At 44.4% G+C, this 21028-nt stretch overlaps 1 pseudogene; it reads left to right on the forward strand.

Moving 5' to 3' along the window:
- Positions 1-274: 274 nt before the first annotated feature.
- Positions 275-15147, forward strand: LOC110585000 (annotated as a pseudogene).
- The last annotated feature ends 5881 nt before the right edge of the window (positions 15148-21028 follow it).

A 21028-nucleotide genomic window follows, 5' to 3' on the forward strand; every position in this document is an offset into this window, starting at 1 on the left:
TCTTGTTGGTGTCAGGGGTGGGGTAGCAAGGTTTACACGGGTCAGAATTTGTCCAGGCATTGTGCCTGGGGCAGTGGAGAAAGCTCTGTGTGGATGAAGGAAAGGACTGCCCACTGAGCCGCCTTCTCTCTTCTCACCGTCAATGCTGCGCAGGGCAGGACAAGAAGATGGGAAAAGTGGTGTCAGGGGTGGAGGGTGGGCAGGTGGGGAGCTTAGCTTGGTTTAAATGTTTTCTAAGAAAATGCCATGAATCAAATAGCTCTCCTAACTGTTAATGGTCCATGGATTCAGCACGAAGGAAAATCAGAAACCCTTTAGTCCAACATCCCAGGGCAAGAGGTAAGTCCTTTCTAGCGCATTATTGAGATGTGAGCAGCTGGTTTGCATTTGAATACCCAGGGGCACTAGCTTACTGGGGAGCCCATTCATTCTAGTCTCAGAGGACTATGTTTGTTTTTCATGATCAGGCATAATTTGCTTCTTTGGAGCCTTCATCTGAATAAGCCCTCGGTAAAATTTAGCTCTTACTGTGGTTATTGTCATTGGCTTTTTTTTTTTTTTCTTCATGAAAAACACCTCAAGGTTATCAAGGCTTTCACTTCTTCTCAAGACTAATTTCTTTGATCGCTTAAACTCATGACTTGGCTCCCAGATCCCTTACTGTCCTGGCTCCTCTCTCTCTCTCTCTCTCTCTCTCTCTCGCCACGTGGTTCACCAGCAGTGACCAGTGCTTCTTGTGATCAACTCTCTTTGACATTTCCTGGCTCAATTCATTCCAAAGAAAGGCCCCTTTCATCTCTCTGCTCTGTGCTTATCAGAGACAAATGCCTAAAACAGAAGACTAAGGTTGTTACTGGTCGACATGGGTGAAAAATATATGTAGGTACATAAAGAAGAGCTAGGTCCCCTGGAGCATTTACATGCTGAAGGAGAGCTGGGGTAGGGAAAGTGATTTTAAACTAGTATCTGGGACACAGCAAGCTCATATGTAGAAAGAATTTGTTAATATTAAATAGAAATTATGGAAGATAGCAAAGATTTCTTTTTGTATTATTTATTTACACATTGCTGTTTTTTCATCAAAAACCAAAACAAATTAATCTTCATTTTTGGAAGCAAAGCCATTTCTAGATCAAATAAGCTGAATTGTAAAAGAATAAGAGACTCATGGAAGATTAAAAAAAATAGTGTGTTTTTCATTGCAAGTATTCGATTTTTAAGTTGTTCTTGGACGGTCTGTGGGAAAAACAGAGCAGAACCAGATTCTTCTTTCTTGATGCAGGCAATACAAGAATGAAACTAACAAGAAAGTAGAAAGCCCTTCTAAGCTTAATTAAATTATCAGCAGTAAAGGAGTAGTTTCTGAATGGTATTGATACCTGCCCTTTGTTAAGCAACACAAGTAAAGGATGTCCCAACTAGTAACCTACCATTGCATGATGTAGTTTGCAAGTTATTTTCTTAATATTGGTGATGCGTTTGTGCTAAGTGATCCCTATTCTCTTGGCCGGTTCCTCTCCGTCTCAATGATATATGTTTGCCAAATGGCTAGCTAGAGCCAGATTTGTTACAACTAGTACAGGGCAACTGAGATCTGAAATTGCTAGTTGAGCAGAAGATGCTGGCTGTGTCAAAAGCTAAACTTGGGTTGGGGTCATGGGCATGGGGAGGAGAAGGCATAAGCTGGAAAAGACTGCTCACTGCAAGTGAGTCAGCCCAGGGAAACTGATATTTATTAATAGGGCTCTTTATTGCAGTACAAAGATTAGTTTTACCTGGTGCTCCTAGACGAGCAATCACCAGGGTCTAGAGTCATGCTCAAAATTCAGGAACATAGTCCATGGGAAGCAAGTAGGCAAACTGTTGCAGCAGACATTGTTGGTTTCCATTTATCCCTTTCCTTTTTCCTCAGAGGACCCTGATTTTGTGTGGGTATCTCTCTTTTTAAAAAGCAACCCTCGGGGCGCCTGGCTGGCTCAGTCGTTAAGTGTCTGCCTTCAGCTCAGGTCATGATCCCAGGGTCCTGGGATCAAGCCTCACATCGGGCTCCCTGCTCCGGGGGAAGCCTACTTTTCCCTCTCACACTCCTCCTGCTTGTGTTCCCTCTCTCGCTGTGTCTCTCTCAGTCAAATAAATAAATAAAATCTTAAAAAAAAAAAGAGAGAGAAGAAGAGAGAGAAGTCTGCCCTGGGTCCTTTTGAAAAGGATTGTCCAGAGATACACATACAGGGAAAGAGAATTTGTCATTCTACTAGGCATTATCACCTTTGGATGTGATGGCTGGAACTGCGGCGGTCATTTTACAACATGAGGGGAGCTAGCTTGAGGATAAAACCCACATGTTGAGCACGACTGAGCAGACAGATGACAATACCTGGGGTCTGAGGCTAGACCTGAAACACTGAATTAACCTCAGAGCTACCTGTGAGGGAGTGAATGGTCTCCAAAATTTGTATGTTGAAGTCTTAATCACCAGTACCTTAAAATATGACTACATTGGGAGACAGGGGCTTAAAAGAGGTAATTAAGGTCAAATTAGGTCATATGAGTGGGCCCCTAATACAATCTGACTAGTGTCTATGTGAGAAGAGGAGATTAGGACACAAAGAAGAAACACCAGGGATGCAAGTGCGAGCCAAAGAGAGAGGCCTCAGAAGAAACCACACCAGCAACACCTTGATCTCAGACTTCCAGCCTCCAGGACTAGGAGAAAGAAAACATCTGTTGTTTAAGCCACACAGTCTGTGCTATTTTGTTATGGCAGTCCTTGTAAACGAATACACTGCCCTTCCTTTGGCCTGCCTTTGGCCTTTGGCCGTACAATTTTTCTGTTTGTTCGAGTGGGGTTTTCTGTTCTAACAGAGTTGTTGAAAACACATGTGGAAGACCCTGCAGCAATATTTTTCCATTGCCAGTGGAAGCCAGTCTGAATATGGGAGATGAAGCTAAAACACTGAGGGCTAGAGCACTGTAGAGGATCATCTTGTATACCGTCGTAAACACAGGGAGTAGCAGGTCATTAGTAATCAGGAGGAAGCTAAAGATGTCAGGGGCGTGGTGGTATTTTAATATTTTTCCAAATGCCAGGGTAGGGCTTTGGTCTCTGCTCTCTCAACCTTCTCATAACTGGACCTGATGATGGAGCCTCATGAGGATATGGTTAGTGGTCAAAGGACAGAATGAAGCTGACTGTCCATGCAGAGGTTTAGACTGATCACTGTGACCTCAGCTAACCTATCAAATTAACTAGCAACAGATGAAAAACGAATTTTGACCAGCTTCAGGGAATGAGAATTTATAAAGTCCTAGGTAGTAGTTAGAATAGGAGAGCATAAAACCTACTCCATTTTACGGGTGTCCCCCTACTAATTTAGGTTACCCAAGTTCTAACTTCAAAGCAGGAAGTTGGGCAACCACTGGATTAAAGACAGATCCACTGCCAGCATGTGAGTATGGTACAGCTTACATATACCCAGGCTTAGCTCTGAGCTATGAAATACATGTTTCTCTCATGACTAATGCAGAGTTGTGTTTGTTGAACCAACTTTATTTTTCTAGATAGTAGTTGTCAGGTTGACCATAGCCACATTATTTCAAGCTTTCAGTGCCTTGATTCAAATAGCTCCTCTTTGTTCTTCCTGCTTCCAGAATATTCCCTTCTAACCCATTCTGCTCCCCAGTGAAGCTTCCTAGGATCACTTTGGTTATTTCTTCCCTCACCTCCAAAACATTCACGTGGCTCTAAAACTATTGAAAACAACCTTTAGTGTAACTGCCCAGGCTGCAGTCCTATATTCCTTCTCTGAGAGTTCCTTTATCCCAGAGGTGAGCCCCGGGAGTCATGTTAATTCAATATGGCATCAATTCTCTCATTGTACTAGGAATGGACATGCAGATTCTCTCTCACAGAAACTTGGAATTGGAAGTCAAAGATGCTGGTAGCTTCTGCTGGCCAGTTGGACTGAGGAGATGTAAATGTGTGCGTTGTGGGCTGAACTGTCTTATATATTCATGGGGAAACAAACAAACAAAAATCTCTTTGCAGAGGGGAAAGGATGAGAAGGATATGCAGAGATAAGCCAAGGTGAAGAAAGGACATGAGTGGAGTGGAGTTGTAGGCTCCAAAGTAGCAAAGCCTGTGCTCTAGCTCCTGAGAGCTTTTCATTCCTGGTTGCAAGCCTTGGGGAAACCCAGTTGCCCACTCTGCCACTGGGCTCCTCCAGGTCCCTTTGTTTTTAGGTGAACTCACTCCTTTGGCTTACACTACTTTGAGAAGCTTCCTGTTATTTGCATCCAAACCATTTGGGCCAAGGTAATGGTAAAGTCCTAAACTTCTGGCTTGATATTCAACATTATCCACAATTTAGCCATCCTATACGGTTTTCATCTCTATATCTCTCTGCCGCCCTACATGGTACTTCATTCACACCAGTCTCCTTTCTTTCCTCCTCTCACACCTCACACATTTTTGCTTGTTTCACATCATTTCTTCTACCTAAAATGCTCTCCTTCTTCTTCTTGGACTACTTGGACCCTGCACATTTTTAAAGGTCAATTCAAGTTTGCCCTTCTGTGGAAAGTCTTATACAAGCTTCCCCGCTCACAACAATGTCTCCTTCTTTTAAACTTCCATAGTGCTTGTTATTTCTGTCTTCATGTAACAATAGGTTATGGTAATGAAGAAAAATACGATGAAACACCTTGATGACAGAAACTCTAATATTCAAATTTGGAAATAATATGGGAAACCAAGGACTGTATCCCTGTCAGATATGTCAGAACAAGAGAGTAGTGGCAAACATATGTTTAAGTATTACCATTAATAAAATAACATCCAATCTGTTGGAAAACCTGAAATGTGCATGTTCCTATGATCTTATTTAGCTTAATCGGCGATACCTACATTGAGTGTGATAAAACATTTAGACGAGAGGAGGTAGAGATGGAAAAACAAGAGGATGTGAAAGAGAAGATGGACACTGAGGTATTGGAGAAGATGGAGATTGCAGGGATAGGCGCTGATTTCATGGGAGGATGGGAAAGAGATGAGGAGATGTGGAGGGTCTTTCTTCCTCCTCTTTGCCTTTCAGGTAAAATAAACTTTAACCCTGACTCTGTCACTAGCTCCTCTCTCAGAAACGGAAGGGGAAGAGAAGTTAAGAGGGGGAAGTAAATAAAGAACAGTAGGATGATAAGGAGGACAAGAACCACGGCCTCCCCCAGGGGAAGGCAGACTTAGAATCCCTAGCCTCCAACCCAGGGTGGCATATTACGGTCTTTACGACAAGATTTAACCTCTAGTGACGGATTAGCATCTTTAATAATGAACATGTGAATTCTTATAGCCCTGCCTACTCAACAACATTCACTCAAAAAATATTTATTGCACTCTTTATTATCAGATGGTGGTTGTGGGTTTCTATAATATGCAATGAGAGACGAGTGTGACTACTTCATATGTTAGCAAACCATCTGATAACTCTGGCAATAAACATCAGTTAGCCATGGACATGTTGATGAGGCTGCCTTTTTGAGTCACCACTGACCTTTTGTCCATGAGAGCCTTCCCCACCCCGTCTGCCTCTGGGGTTTTCCAAGGCTGATGCTCCATGATCAGTAGCTGGGCTTGGGTCCTTTTTCCTCTGTACCTGTTCCCAAGAGCTGTTTAAGATAACCAACCGCATGAGCTTGCTTAGATATATCTCCTGGTTGCCATCTAGAGACAGCACTGTAGCGTTTGAAGCCCAGGACATATCACGCTTTGTGTCTAGGAGCTCTCCTCTGACGTCTTTATTCAGTTATCAGAATATCCAAGGCAATCTGAAGGGGAAAAGATGTTACACACCGGTGTCAGTCCTGTTCACAGAAAGGCGAAAAGATCACTGCATTGCATTTCTTTCTTCCAGTCTAAACCCATATGGAGACCAACTCTTGAACCAAGCACTGACCTTGAGTAACCCACAGCCTAATGGGAAAACCACCTGGAGCATTTATAAATCATATAGGTAAAAACTAACTTCTTTGTCTGTGGAACGACTTATACAAATAGAAAGCTACCTTCTCTATCAGCTCCCCGTTTCCCACTCCCCATATTTTCCTCAATTTTTTACTTCATTGTATCTTAGAGGAGGCATTAACTAGTGTTGTAAAGGAAGGCACAGTGGCTCTGTGCATGTGTGTGTGCACGCGCGCACGTGTGTATATGAATGTAAGAGAGAAGTGTTCTGATTTAATGGTTCATTTTTATTTTTATTTTTATATTTTTTAAAGATTTTATTTATTTATTTATAGGACAGAGAGAGACACAGCGAGAGAGGGAACACAAGCAGGGGAAGTGGGAGAGGGAGAAGCAGGCCTCCTGCCGAGCAAGGAGCCCGATACAGGGCTCGATGCAGGGCTCGATCCAGGACCCTGGGATCATGACCTGAGCTGAAGGCAGACTCTCAACGCCTGAGCCACCCAGGCACCCCTAATGGTTCATTTTTAAAAAAGTAAAACCTCTCTCTTACCACAAACCTATGCTCCTAGATTCTGCTCCATTTAATCCCTTCAGATTCCAGCCAAACATATAAAACCCATTTCTTAGCCTTTCTTCTCTCACCGGAGATGTTTGCATGTGCTGTTGTTTGGGAGGTATCTTTCATTCAGGCTCTATCTCTACGTGTGGGATGAACAAAGAGCATCTCCAAGGGTCGCACATGTTACGCGCCATCAGGGTGTGTTGGAAGCAGTCCTGCCTTGCCTAATGCCCAGCAGAGCCATTTTTTTCCTTAAGTGGACACATTTATGTTCTGTTTTTACTCCACCCTCCATCAAGGTCACAGCACCCCCAGTGGGTGCAAACTGTTACCTTGAGGAAATAAGAGTTCTGGGTGCTTCTTTGAATTTTCAGTTTTGTAGAATTGGGATGCTGAAGAAGCTGAGCATCATCCCTCAAGTCGTACCAGATTTGGTATGATTTTAAGCTTCTTTAACTGGAGGATTTTAGCTGCCAGTTCATCTAATCGAGTTTCTATGATTCACAGTCCAAATCCAAGTCACAGTTCCGTGATGAAATAAGAGACTATTTTTTTTCCCCAAGACTCAGATACCACAGATAGGACTGAAAGGTTCATGGCTAGGGCAGTTCCATCCTGTCACGTGTTGACCGACTCAGCCTGGAGCTACAGAGCAGGGAATTTGGGGTTCAAAGAGGTATTGGCACGGCATCTAACCCATGCTAGCTCTTTGCCAGGTATTTGTTAATTGACTAATACAGTCTCAACACCAGAAGTCATCTTTTAAGAGTCTCATTTTCCTTCCCATAGATGTTGGTGAATCCATGTTTCATACAAAAAAAAATTGTCAATTACAGAGTGCCATCAATTATTTGAAAAATAAAGTGAACCCTCCCTCACGGACTGGCTACGTAATTTGTGGAGCCCAGTACAAAATGAAGATGCAGGAATCCTTGTGCAAAAATTATTAAGAATTTCAAGATGGGGAGTGCCTGGGTGGCCCAGGCGGTTAAACGTCTGCCTACAGTTCAGGTCATGATCCCAGGTCCTGGGATCGAGTCCAGCATGGGGCTCCCTGCTCAGTGGGGAACCTGCTTCTCCCTCTCCCTCTGCCCAGCCTCAGTTGTGCTCTCTTACTCTCTCTCTCTGTCAGATAAATAAATAAATAAAATCTTTTTAAAAAAAGAATTTCAAGATGGGAAGTACAGAGCATTAAACCGAATGTGGGGCCCCTTCCCTGTATAGATGGGACCCTGTGAAGCAGGTACTAGATCCTCATCTGCTTACCATGCACGAGGGCCTATAGTTACCAGACCCTGGATCTCTTTTTGTCATATACATCTGCTCACAGCAACCATGAACTTCTGGGAGGTTTCTTAACTTGCTTAAGATCATATGCAAAAGACCGTATACAATGCCAATTTTTTCCCACTAGACAGAATGTAGGGTCACTTCTGAACAATATCGTCACATATACAGTCTTGTACGATTTTCCCTCGTCGAATTATGTGGATAATAATCATTCACCCGGACTGAGAACTTACAACGTGTCAGGCAATGTTCTAGTTGTTTTACATGTATTTACACATGTAATGCCCAGCAGTGCATTCATGCAGCTTTGGTTGGGATTTGGCAGAAAGTGGAAAGCACAACTCCAAAGATGAACTGAAGAGATTTTTTAATGAAGGGACTGCTGTCAGAGGTGTAGATAGGATTAGAGAGACCTTCGAGGAATACGGATACATCTGGAACCAGCAGGAACAGGAAACTGTTTATGTCCCAGGCTGGAAGGAGCAAGGAAAAAGGACAGAGTCACATCTTTAGCTATGGCAGACAGACTACTTATTAAGTGCTATGGCCATGGTCAAGGCAGACAGCCTCTGTCCAAATCCCAGTAAGGAGGGATGGCTGGAGGACAGATATTCCAACCCCCTTTCTTGGTGTCCTCAGATCTCCTGCCCAGGGCCTCCCTGTGGCCTAACCCAAGGGAGCCGAGGAGCTCAAGTCTCTAGAGGTCAGCCTCCTAAGACACAGAGCAGATACAGATACAATTATCCCCATTTTACAGATGATGAAAGGAGACAGAGAGGCTGAGGAACTTGCTCCAAATCACACAGGTACTAAGTAGCAAAGCCAGGATTCAAATACAGTAAGTCTCAGTGCAGAACTGAAGCACTCGACACTATTGTTCTAGGACAGGTCCACAAATGGCCCAGAAGCCCCCGCACGTGGCAATAAGTGATCTGCTACCAGACTCGTGAATTTGGAACATCATAATCAGGGGAAACCAGCCTGAACAAATAAAACGGAATTTTAATTATTATAAATGTGTGCAGTTGGATTACCTTCAAGGTGAAGAATAATCAGGATGAGGGCAGCAAAGCATCACCAGGGAAATGGTTTTGGGGGATTTAGTCTTAAGAAAGGAGAGTAGTGGTTTGCTGTTAATGGCATTAACTTCAAAGCAAATAAGCAATTCTGAAACAGAGTCAAAAGCACTTGAAAAGTTCGGTTTCTTAAATAGGGCGCATATTCTTCCCCAAATGATATTCTTTGTAGCTTGTTGAGATCATGCATTAGTTCAACGAGGACGTGTCAAGAGCCTCCCGTGTGTCCGGTGTTGTTCTAGGTGCTGGGATACAGCCGTGGACACAACAGATAAAATCTCTACTCTCAAGGCACTTCAACTCTAGTGGCAGGAGACAGATAATAAACAACGAATAGATACGTGCTAATGCTACGAAGGACACAGTAAGGACAGAGGGTGATGGGAGAGGGAGGCAGACACTAATATCAAATATCGAATTATCGCGAACACCCTCTCTGACAAGGAGACATTTGAGCAGAGAACTGGAGGAAACCTCTGTATCCTTAGCTGTGCGGTTGTGTACCGTCGACCAGTTACACTGAAGAGAATGTTAGATCTGGAAGGAACCACAGGGATGCTCACATTCTATAAGAAATTGATGCCCAGGGGTCAAGTCCTTTATTCAGAGCCATATTATAAATAATTATGAATGAAGGTTGTGCTAAAAATCACATATTGGGATTCTCATTTTCTCACTTAACAAATATTATTGGGCCCCCTTAGGTACCAGGCACCCAGTCTCATGCTTTTTGCACTGGATCCTCTTGTTTGCTGATTCAGAATCAATTTCGAATTCATGAGCTTTTATGGTGACTGAAGGCTTAGCTCCCTCGAAGTATGGGTTCCCTTCGTGTGATGTGTCCAGATGCCCTTAAAGAGAAATAGAAGTCCCAGTAGCTGTGGCTGGCAGAATGTGACTTATAAACCGCCCTTTCCCCCTTCTTTCAACTGATTTATTTTCTTTTTTGTAATTTGAAAATTAGACTCTGGGGCTCAAGTGAGCTGGTTAAAAATCATACTCTCTCCTTCAGATTTTTTAACTATAGTTCTAAAAAAGTGCTTCACCGCAGAGTTGTTGTCCTAGCGTGGGAGGTGGGACAAAGGGAGGAGAATTCTGGCAGGAAGAGAGCCAGGACGTTCAAGCTCAAATCAGAGGATGAAGTTGGAGCCTCAAGGGAGAAGCAGTGTGGGGATGCGACACAAGCCATCCCTGGGGCGATACACCAAATGCAAGGTACAAACGTAGGAAGGGGGTCAGTGGCCAGAGTGAGGGGACAGAGATGCGGACAGAGCCTGGGGGAGGTAGCTACAGGGGAGAAGGGAGACAAGAGGTTCAGCCAGGCCAGGTGGCAGGGACCAGAGCAAAAGCTAGCGTCTCATGCCCAGAGGTGATTCTCATAGATGCATATCTCCAAAAGCTACATGCAAGGCCCAGGTTCTACCTCTTGCCAGGTTGGCAATTATGTTTAATATAAACTCATTTTAAATAACATCTTAAACTTTAAAAATCCTTCACACAAACACACTCTCTTATTTAATCAGTAAGATAATGAATGGAGGTATTATTTTATCCATATTTTATGGATGGGAAAATTAAGGTCCAGACAGGTTGAGAAATGGACCCAATGTGTGATAATGAGTCATGACAGCACAGGGACCAGAACTCAGGTCTTCCAGCCTCCATCTCTTATATAGTTTTGACTCAGACTACATGGCTATGTGATGGGCAGATGGAAAGGAGCTAACATCAGTGACAAGTCTAGGAACTTTAGACCAAAGATGTGGGACTTGTCCTACAGTGGGAATTCATGTTTCTTCTTCTTCTTCTTCTTTTTTTTTAATTTATTTGACAGAGAAAGACACAGTGAGAGAAGGAACACAAGCAGGGGGAGTGCGAGAGGAAGAAGCAGGCTTTCCGCTGAGCAGGGAACCTGATGTGGGGCTTGATCCCAGGGTCCTGGGATCGAGCCCCGTGTCGGGCTCCCTGCTCCCTCCCTGCTCCCTCTCCTTCTGCTGCTCCCCCCTTCTTGCGCTCTCTCTCTCTGTCAAATAAATAAATAAAATATTTTAAAAAAGAAACAGTAATTTGCCTATGTAATTTTCCCCCCTTCTTCTCTGGGAGCCAGTCACTTTAGTTGCAAAGGAAGATAACGTTGTGGCTTTGGTCCTTAACTTGAAGCATTCAACCTGGTTGAACTTGAAAACAGCCAAGGATCATCTTTCCCTGGGCTCTATCATGTGAAGCCCCACATTAGTTTATATGGTCTGAATGTAGATCCCAAAGGAGAGGACTCACCACTTACTGCTCACTTTGGCCAAAGCTATTCTACACACTTTAGAACCTCCCATATAGGCTTCAATATGACCCTACATAGGAGATACTATTATTATCCTCAGATAAGGGAACTGAGGCATTGGGATGATAAGTAATTTGACCCAAATCAGACAGGTCTTTGCTGCCCCACCCTTAGATTCCCAGCACTCATGGCTCCCATTTACAACAGCAACTTTCTACTGGAAGCTCTTGGGACTCTCCACCTGATGTCTTTCTCTGGCCACAGGGGCAGGTGTGGCCCAGGCACCAGTGCAGGTTGGAAGTTCCAGGGAATGAATGGCCCTCGGATAGATTTCAACCAATGAAACTGGTGGATAAAGACCCCAGCAAGCTTTCCCCTTGAGTGGGACATTCTGTAGCATGCTCCCTTTATATGGTCTCCAAGGTCCCCACTGGGATGGAACTGCATCTGCCCATAATGTTAAAATGCTCACTTCACAGGTGTTTGCTGCTTCCCACCCATCTATCACTCTCTAACTGATGCTTTCTGATGTCATCTCCTACAGAAAATATTTCCACTCGAATCTTTGTCGTGGGATCTATTTCTGGAGACTCAAACCAAGACAGTTGGTTGAACTGGAAATGGTCTTAGAAAACAGACCCACAAATGGATCTGGAACCTGAGAGTTCACTGGGCAGAAGGTAACGAGAATCCTTTGTTGGCAGTAAGTGAGATGGTGAAAACCCTTGGTGCTGGAGAATATAGACTCTCACCTGTGAAGGACTGAGATGGGGTACTGGTGGAAAGGGATGCCCCGGCTTATGGGAGAGTTCTAGCACTTGAGAGAGTTGGGGGCAACAGTAACTACAAAGATTGGGGAGTTGGTTGTCTGTCGTTGACTGTGGTGGTAACTCTGAAGAAAGAAGATAACAGGTTCATGTCAGTGAAGAATGAGAAGGTCAAGGGTCCTCCATGCCGGCATAGGTAGAGAGACTCCCATCTGCTGCAGCTGGAGGGCAGGCTGCTGAAAACTAGACCCCTGATTTGGTTGTACGAATGACAGGGATGGAAGCCACAGCATGGGTTTCCTCTCTTCGAGGCCGCCCCAGCTCCTGCTGCACCTCAGTGCCTGACCTAACGATGGAGGCTGGGGCTGAGCTCTCAGTTTTGTACGGTCCCTCGAGGAGTCAACTTAGTGCTGGTGAAAGTTGATTATGCTGGCCCATGTCCCTCAGAAGGAGACAGAGACTTACGCTTACTGGGAATAGATTTACCTTCCTTGTCTACAGAGCCTCTGCCAGTACCTTGCTCCAAGGACTCACAGAATATCTAGTTTACCAACATGGGAATCCACTTAGTATCACCTCAGACCAAAAAGCCACTTTACAGTGAAGTCAAGATGATGGTTATGCAGCCACCGGATCTACTGATTCTACCACCCAGCGCATCATTTGGAGGCTGCTGGCTTAGTAGAATTTTGGAATGGCCTCATAAACACTTAGCTGAGTTGCTAGCTGGGAATCACATGCCATGGACTTGGGACACTGGTCTTTCAGATGTTATCCAGCGCTTGGCCCCGGGAGGCAGGATACTCAGATCCAGGCAATAAAAGCAGTAAGTGGCCCTCTCACCATCATTCCTAGTGACCTACTTGGGGAGATGGTGCTTCCTGATTTTGCAACTTCAGTTTCTACTAAAGATGCCGGTTCCTGAAGTGAGTGAGAGGTGGGAGGAATGTCCAAACAGAGGAACATCATCAGGGTGTCACTAAATCCAAAGTTACGTCTGTCACCTGGTCTTTTTAAACTTCTTGGCTCAGTGGTCCAGCAAGCCAAAAAATTTTCAAAGTTTTTATACTGACAGGGATAATGGACCCTGATGATCCCAAGGGAGCAGGCTTTCTTCTGCACAGTAGGAACAGGAAGAAATATGTCTGGGACTCATCTGGGTCCCTCCCTTGATGCTTCTGTACTATGAATTGGCAATTGCAGCAACCACAGCCTGATTAGGACATGCAAACCTGTGGGTTAGACCCCTCAGGGGTGAAGGTCTAGCTTATCCCACTGGGCACACAACGTACACCAGCAGAAGGACTGGCTGAGGGTCAGAACCCAGGGTAGGAGTAGAGGAGCCAGATAATGACAGCAGAGTTCGAGCCTTAGGTCTTCACTGCAGTAGAAGGGACTGTAGCTTGTCTTACTCATATGCTTGTTAGAATTTTTTTTTTCCTGAAAACTGTAACCAGCCACCTTGAAAACTCAGTGACAAGATAGATGCATGAATGGATCTGTGTGTTGACAGGGGTGGACTATAGCAGATGCTGCTGGTCCTGCACTCACATCCTCTCAGTGCCCACTGGTCCTGGGCAGGCAAGCACGTCCCCACTTTTGCCCAAGGGCTTCTCTGCCTAGAAATTCCAGGGAGCTCACAGGCTAGAGGGCAGCCCTCAACTAATGAAGGATGGGAGTCGGTAGATAAATACCCAGCTTCCTTGCCTCTCAGATGGGATGCCTTGAAGCATGTTGTCTCAGAAGAGAACCCCAGACACCCCTAGGGAGCCTGCTTCCTAAGCACATTACATGGTCTGTCTTCCCTTTCCTGCATCACCTCCCCACTCCCTCACTGATACTTCCTTTTTTTTTTTTTCCTAAGATTTTATTTATTTATTTGAGTTAGAGAGAGAGCATAAGAGCGGGGGAAGAAGCAGATTCTCTGCTGAGCAGGAAGCCCAACATGGGGCTCAATCCCAGGACCCTGAGATCATGACCTGAGCTGAAGGCAGACGCTTAAACAACTGAGCCACCCAGGCACCCCTCACTGATGCTTCCCGATGTTAGCTCTCAAATAAGCCACTTATACCCAAATCCTTATTTCAGGTCAGCTTCCAGACAAACTCAAGCTCAGAGTGGCTGAGTCAGAATACGAGTCCTGGTAGTTTCGCCTCAAGAGTCCTTGCCTTTAACAATTACATGTGAATTAAAGAATTATCCCATAAATATAAAGATGCCAAAGAGGAAGAAAAGAATCCAGATATCTTTAAAAGCAGTCCCCAAATCAAATAATTCTATCTTCACAAAATCTTATGGCCAAGTGTGATTTTTTACGGAATAGGACTTCATTTGGTATACATCTCTGTGGGAGAGTTGGTGGACACTCATCTGGATGTCTCTTTTCTTTCTTCTCTTTCTTTCTTTTCTAGTGAGATGTGAATCTATCCATTTAACATTTTATTTTTTTTCACATTTGAAAAAACGTGATTGCAGGACACTCCAAGTAGAACTCCCTACCCCTCCAAAAAAAAAAAAAAAAAGGGTAGATGTGTAAAACAAAATTGTTTTTCTTCTTTAATTTTTTCTCCCAACCAAATGAAATGTTGTCTCTGACACAGAGCAAAAGTCTTGACTTCCTCCACACCCAAAGTGTCATTAGGATCTCTGTGAATTATCTTCAGCCTCAGAGAGAGGAGAAGAGATGATGAAGAAGCAGGAAAGGCTCCCTTGTCCTATCTCCTCGAAATAGACCCGGAGAGGCTGTGGCATTCTTCTTCTCTGTCCTCCCTCTGTCCTCTGTCCACCTCTTTCGAAGTCTTGCAGTCCAGTTTGGAGTCTGAACTGGGCTAAACAAAAACCACTCTGAAGAAGAGGAGGCGGTTCGGCCTGGGGACTGTGGTGGGGATGCGGGCTGGCGTGTCTGTCGGCTCTGACACGGTTGGCACTTTTTGTTGGTATCAAAGGCCACTTCTTCAGAGGCAGCTGCTCACAGGTGGCTGGAGGCAGTGGGGTCCATCATGCTGCTAGTGGTGTGCATATCGAGCCCCAGTATAGATAGCCTCCCCAGCTGACCAGATCCCAGGTGACCTAGGCTGAGCTCTTCAGTAGACCATGTGGTTCTGGATTCCCTGGCATTTGGGCATGACTCAGATGCTGTAGGGGGTCACTTTCCATATCCAGATCCTTCCCAATGAACAGATGAAGGACTGGGTATCCTTCCAGATGACCAAGGCTGAAGACATTGACTTAGCTCTTCACAAGAGTCTTGGGAGAATTTCAAGCAATTAGGGACTTACTATTGTACATTAAAATTTTAAATTAAAGAGTTTTGGTCAGCAAAGAGGAACAAGAACAAAACACTGAATTGACAATGGCTTGGGAAGAGGTTTGCACTTTTCTTAGAGTGGGAGGCAGCTGTCCGTGAGTCACTACATCCAGAATCTGAGCTTTGTGGCCTGGATCACTAAGACCGGGCCAGCCTGATGGGTGGAGGTGGCCTGGTGGGGTGTGAAAGTACAAAGCTGCACTCATGAGTCCGTCACTGGATCACCTCTTGGTTATCTCATAGACTGAATTGGCAGGAAAATGTATGGCCCAACTCGGAGACTGGGGGCCTGCTTTGAGTCCCAGCCACACCACTACTTGGTATGACTTATCTTCTCTGGGACTCAGTGCCATCATCTGTAAAAGGGGGACAATAATTCTCTCAGTCAGCCTCCTAGCAAGAAACAGATACATTCTCAACTTGAGAAGTTTAATAGAGACTTCTTGCCAAAGTGGGCAGGATTAGGGGAAACCAACAAGGGACAGTGAAGCACCCCAGAGCTGGCAACACCGGGGAGCCAATGCTGCCCCTAGGCCATGGGGCGTCACCAGAATGGAGAGTAAGTACAGATTTGCCTGCAGGGAATTTTCGGTGGAGGAACATTGCCGCTGTCATTGTATAGACCTGATGTTGTTATGCCCTTCCTGGATGTGTGTGCCTCCTGCTGGAGTCCCCAGTGGCTGAACCCACCTGGGATCCAGAGTGCAAGGGAGCCAGACTGAAGCTATCCTTAACAGCTAGCTTCTGGGGTACAAAGCAGAGTACAGAAAGGCAGAGAATGGCAGATGGGCAGACAGAGACTATCCAGCTCAATCCTGATAGGATTGTTGTGAGGATTAAAGAAGTTATGGTATAGAAATTCTTAGAGCAGGGGCGCCTGGGTGGCTCAGTTGGTTAAGTGACTGCCTTCCGCTCAGGTCATGATCCTGGAGTCCAGGGATCGAGTCCCGCATCGGGCTCCCTGCTCGGCGGGGAGTCTGCTTCTCCCTCCGACCCTCCTCCCTCTCATGCTCTCTGTATCTCATTCTCTCTGTCTCAAATAAATAAATAAAATCTTTAAAAAAAAAAAAAGAAATTCTTAGAGCAATGCAGGCACATAGTAAGCACTGTGGAATAGTCCATTACTATTATTATATCCCTAATATTTCTCTGTTCCCCTTAGCATCCAGCTTGTTGCAGAATCGATGGAGCCATTCCTTATGTGTCTAGCACCAGCCTAGCTCCTGCTTCCTGGAGAATCTCTCTGCCAAGGCCAGATGTCTGCTCCTCATCTCTGGGACATTGCTCTTACATGACAGTGTACCTCTGCACATGGGCCCTACATTATCTCTGAGGCAAGGAGCACCGGGCATGAGCCTCTGGTATGTTGGTCCCATCTGGATAGTCTTTCCTTCTCACCTTATAAAGTAAATCTCTTCCAGATAGGTAAGCACAAGTCCACCCAGTTGAGGCTGATCAGATGGTAAGCCTACACTTACTTCCTCTCTCCTTATCAGTTAGCTATTTAGGGTCAAAAGTCTCCCACTGTGAGTCCTACTCACTTGCCACCTACCTGCTCCAGAGCTCAATAGTAATTTACATTGCTACCATCTACTGGATATCTTAATTATGGGCCAAACAGTATGTAAGAAGTCTTACATATTTTATGACATTTAGTACTTAACAGTAACTCTGACAAGTATTAGTGTCCCCATTTTGCAGGTAAGGAAACAGAGACTCAGAGGTTTCACTTACACAGTGAGGAGGTGGCAGCATCCAGGTTAGTCTCACTCCAAAGGCCTTTCCACCACACAATGATGTCAATGGATCCGCTTGAATCATGCATTTTCTTCTAAGATTTTTCTAGCCACAAAATACATGTAAGCAGAGGAAATGGACTTTCTGTCCTTGAAAAGCTTATTATATTAGTGGAAGAAGAGATTCACACAAATGGAGCAGTTTGAAAATGTTCCATAGGTGTGTCCAACCAGGTGCTAAATGGAGGATCACAAACTCTACATGCTGGGGGAGCTCCAAGAAAGGGAAGAATATGAGGAAGAAGTAATGGAGAAGTGGGGCTTTGATGGGGAGGCGCGCTCTGCAGAGAGAGATGAGGAACGTCCATGGAGAGGGGGTCAAGGGAGAAAGAGAAGGTAGGCAGAGAGAAGGCCAGCCAGTGGAAGAGAAAACTGATCTAACCAGAGGAGAGAGGTCGAGGAAGTAGTCAATAATAGGGATAGTGGATAACAAGGAGGTTGAGAAAGAAAGAGGAAGTCTTGAGAGCTATGAAGAGGAATTTGGACTCAATGTGGAAGCAAAGGACCTCATGGTAGTTGTGGAGGGTACTGGCAAAAGAAAGAAGAGTGTTGGGAAGGTGGAGACTTCAGGAGTAAAGGAAGGGACTGAAGGGAAGAGAGCTATTAAAACATGCTTGAGCAAAACACCAAGGACTGAGACAAAGAGAGAGAGAGAGAGAGTTGGAGCCACCCTTCCAAAGAAGGACTAGCTGGACTTGGTGAGTAAATAGAGTGGAGGAGGATGACTTCGTTTGTTTCCATCATGGTCAATAAAGGAGATGGGGCACAGATGGGGACAGTCATCTGTACATCCTGTGCATTTAAACAACCTGAACAGAGGTTCCCTAAAAGGAATAAACACTGCCCCTCTCATCAGAGAAGCAAAATTTACCTTTTGTTTTGCTGGGGAAGGGGGATATTAAGTTTTATGAAAAGCTCCTAGATCTCCCCTTCTGATAGTTTAGAAATGTCTTTGAGTAAATGTCTCTCAACTTAAAGGTTCCCTCTGTATTTCCTGAGCTGTGTGTGCCTTTGGGTTGGGGGTTCAGGAGCCTAGGAATGGGTAGAAAGAGGGTCCCCCCTTTCCATGGGGGAGTTGTGTCAATGTGTTCTTGCTGGTCCAAAGGAGAAATCTAAACAAGCCTAGTTTGTTGTCTTGTTAAATCTTGAGGAATTCAAAATTCATCCTTATTAATCAACCAGTCAAAAACTATTTACTCATTGAGCAAATGTCTTGATCCCCTTTGACCCTGGAAAGGATTTGTACTCATAGCTTCCCTTGGCCTAGGTTCATTAAAATATACACTTTCGTTTTTGTTAAGATGTCTAAAGAATCGTTTCCAGTAAACTGTTGCACCGGTAAATTGTGAACGCCATGATCTTCCCATGAAGATCTTATATTTCCTTGACGTCTAGTCCTTTTGTTAATGTAGGTGCCTCTTTGCAAAATAAATAATTAAGTAAATTAATAAAATAAAATAATAAACTTCACTTCTCTGAACAAGGAGGCAGTTTTCATTTCCTTTGGGGGAAGCCTCAATTCAAGTTGTTAAATGCACATGATTTATAAATAACTCTTCTCCCTACCTATCCCCCTCTTCCTTATTTATTGAGCACCAGATGAGAGCTGGATTTATTTGTTCTTACAAGCCTTTTAAATATTTCTCTCTATTTTATACAAATTAAGGGAAACTGTTAATCTGCCTTGAAAGCAAACAACATATTTTAGTTTGAAGTATGCCTCATGTTGTGTGACATTTCTTCCAAAGAATTTTGGTGTGTGTGTGTGTGTGTGTTGGTGGTGAGTGGGGGTGGGGTAGCAGGATTGGGCAGAGGAAGGGGAGGGCAACATAAAGTTTTCTCAGAACCTGATGTGGTGAGTACGGGACATCAGTTCTTGAAGAGATAACAAGTGCTCACTTTAAAATGATTGCTCCCATGTAGTCTCTATCAAACTTTTAAAGAGGCTTTACAAGACCAGACATAAAGAGGCATTTCCTGATTAGCTGTCAGGAATACTATGTGTCTACAGACATGAATCACATCCCCTGTTTGTACATTCCATTTCACAACAGGAACATGAGAAGCACCCGCCCAGTCCTTACCAGTTCCAGGGAGAAGGGGGAGCTAACTAGCCTCCCTCCTGTGGGATGTTGACCTGAACGCCACGCTCATCTGGGCTGAGACAGAGCCTGGCACCAAGACCAGAGGAGATTGGAATCTAGTTGGTTCGATGGCATGGATAGCCCAGTCAAGAAACTCAGCTCCATGGTGAAGAGAGGGCTGTGGATATTCCCCATGTACTAGGACTTCTGAAAGCACCTGAGTCATTGGACTCAAAGAACATGACCAGTGCTCTAACTCTTCTGTCAGAATTAGCCATCTGTACTCCCCTTTGCTCCTTTTCCAACCAGATGCTGCCATTTTCCTTTCTTACTTTTTTTTTTAACTGAAGTATAGTTGACACACTATGTTACATGAGTTTCAGGTGCACAGCATAGTGACTGACAAGTCTATATGCTATGCTGCACTCACCACAAGAACAGCTACCATCTATCACCCTACAACGCTATTACAATACCATTGACTATATTCCTATGCTGTACCTTTCACCCCTGTGACTTACTATTTGCTTTTCTTATTTTGCATGCCTGATGGATGGTGGAGCAGCTTCCTATTTCAACAGGAAGGGAATAAAGAGCTCCTAACCAGACTACAAACTTATCTCAGTCTCATGCTCACTTTACGGCTCCTTCATTTGTATGCATTGCACTGTTTTCCATGCAAGTTCTGAATCCACTGCTTCCTATCAATGAGCAGCTATTGTGTGTGCCTTCACCCCTGGCTTACTGGTTTGGATTTCTGATCCACCATTTTGGCAGGATCTCTGGGACAGTGTGCTTCCTACTACTACTTGCCCACCTGTCTCTCTTTCCAAGGATCCTGGGGCTAGGAGCAGCAGAATTGTACCCATCCATAAGGCCAAAGGGACCAGGGAAGGAGAGGTTACTGGAACCTGAGGGGAAGGGAGTATTGTAGAGCAGGCCACCTGGAGAAGAGTAATGGTGTTTTGTTGAGAAGAGAAGAGAACTTCTCCTCTTCTCTTCCCTTCTCATCAGCTGGTGTCCCATTGGCCAAACCCAAGAGAAAGTCCAAGAGCAGAGGAATCCTGTCAGTGTAGTAACATTTACAATTTCCATTTTGGAGACAAGAAAATCAGACAGTTTAGGTGACTTTTCCAATTTGTAAAGCTGGAAGTTGAATCTAGACACATGTGACTCTAAACCCATATTTGTTAACCACTATACTAGACTCTTTATCTATAGGATAAGTTCTTATTTTAATCTTCAAATCTGATATTTTAACTCCTTGCCCACCTGCCTCATTACAGAGTCCAATTTGCATAGAACCTCAGAACCTTCTACAACTTGTGACTATGTCTTGTTCTCTGGATCCTACCCCCCACCCCCAACATTACCTTGATTCTCCTTGTCTTATTAACTAAATATCTGTTCACGAACACCACTTGTATTACTAACATTTCCTATAGGAACTAGACAGTTCTTCCTTTTGGAATCAAGGGTGTGAAACACCCAAGTCATAGGGTTCCCAAGTATCCAACCAAATCCCATAACATGAATGTGTTTTCCTGCCAGAAGGTAGGTGTATGCTGGCTAAAACCAACAGATAGAATGATTAACCTTAAGAAAGAATTCCAAAGATGAATAACTATGTATTTGGAGGTGTTTGTTGTTACATTATTATAATGGTGAAGCATTAGAAGCAGCACGATTGTCCAACAACAGGGGATTGCTAGTATGGGTGGCACTCATTAAATACTGGTGGGGAGAGCTTTAAGCTCCCCTTGCCCATTTCTGGGTTCTGATGGAGATTTAGGGCATCTTTCTTTCTTTCTTCTTTCTTTTCTTCCTTCCTTCCTTCCCATCCTTCCTTCCTTCCTTCCTCCCTCCTTTCTTTCTTTCTTTCTTTCTTTCTTTCTTTCTTTCTTTCTTTCTT

This window comes from Neomonachus schauinslandi, chromosome 7 (genome assembly GCF_002201575.2).
Source record: "Neomonachus schauinslandi chromosome 7, ASM220157v2, whole genome shotgun sequence".
NCBI lineage: Eukaryota > Metazoa > Chordata > Mammalia > Carnivora > Phocidae > Neomonachus > Neomonachus schauinslandi.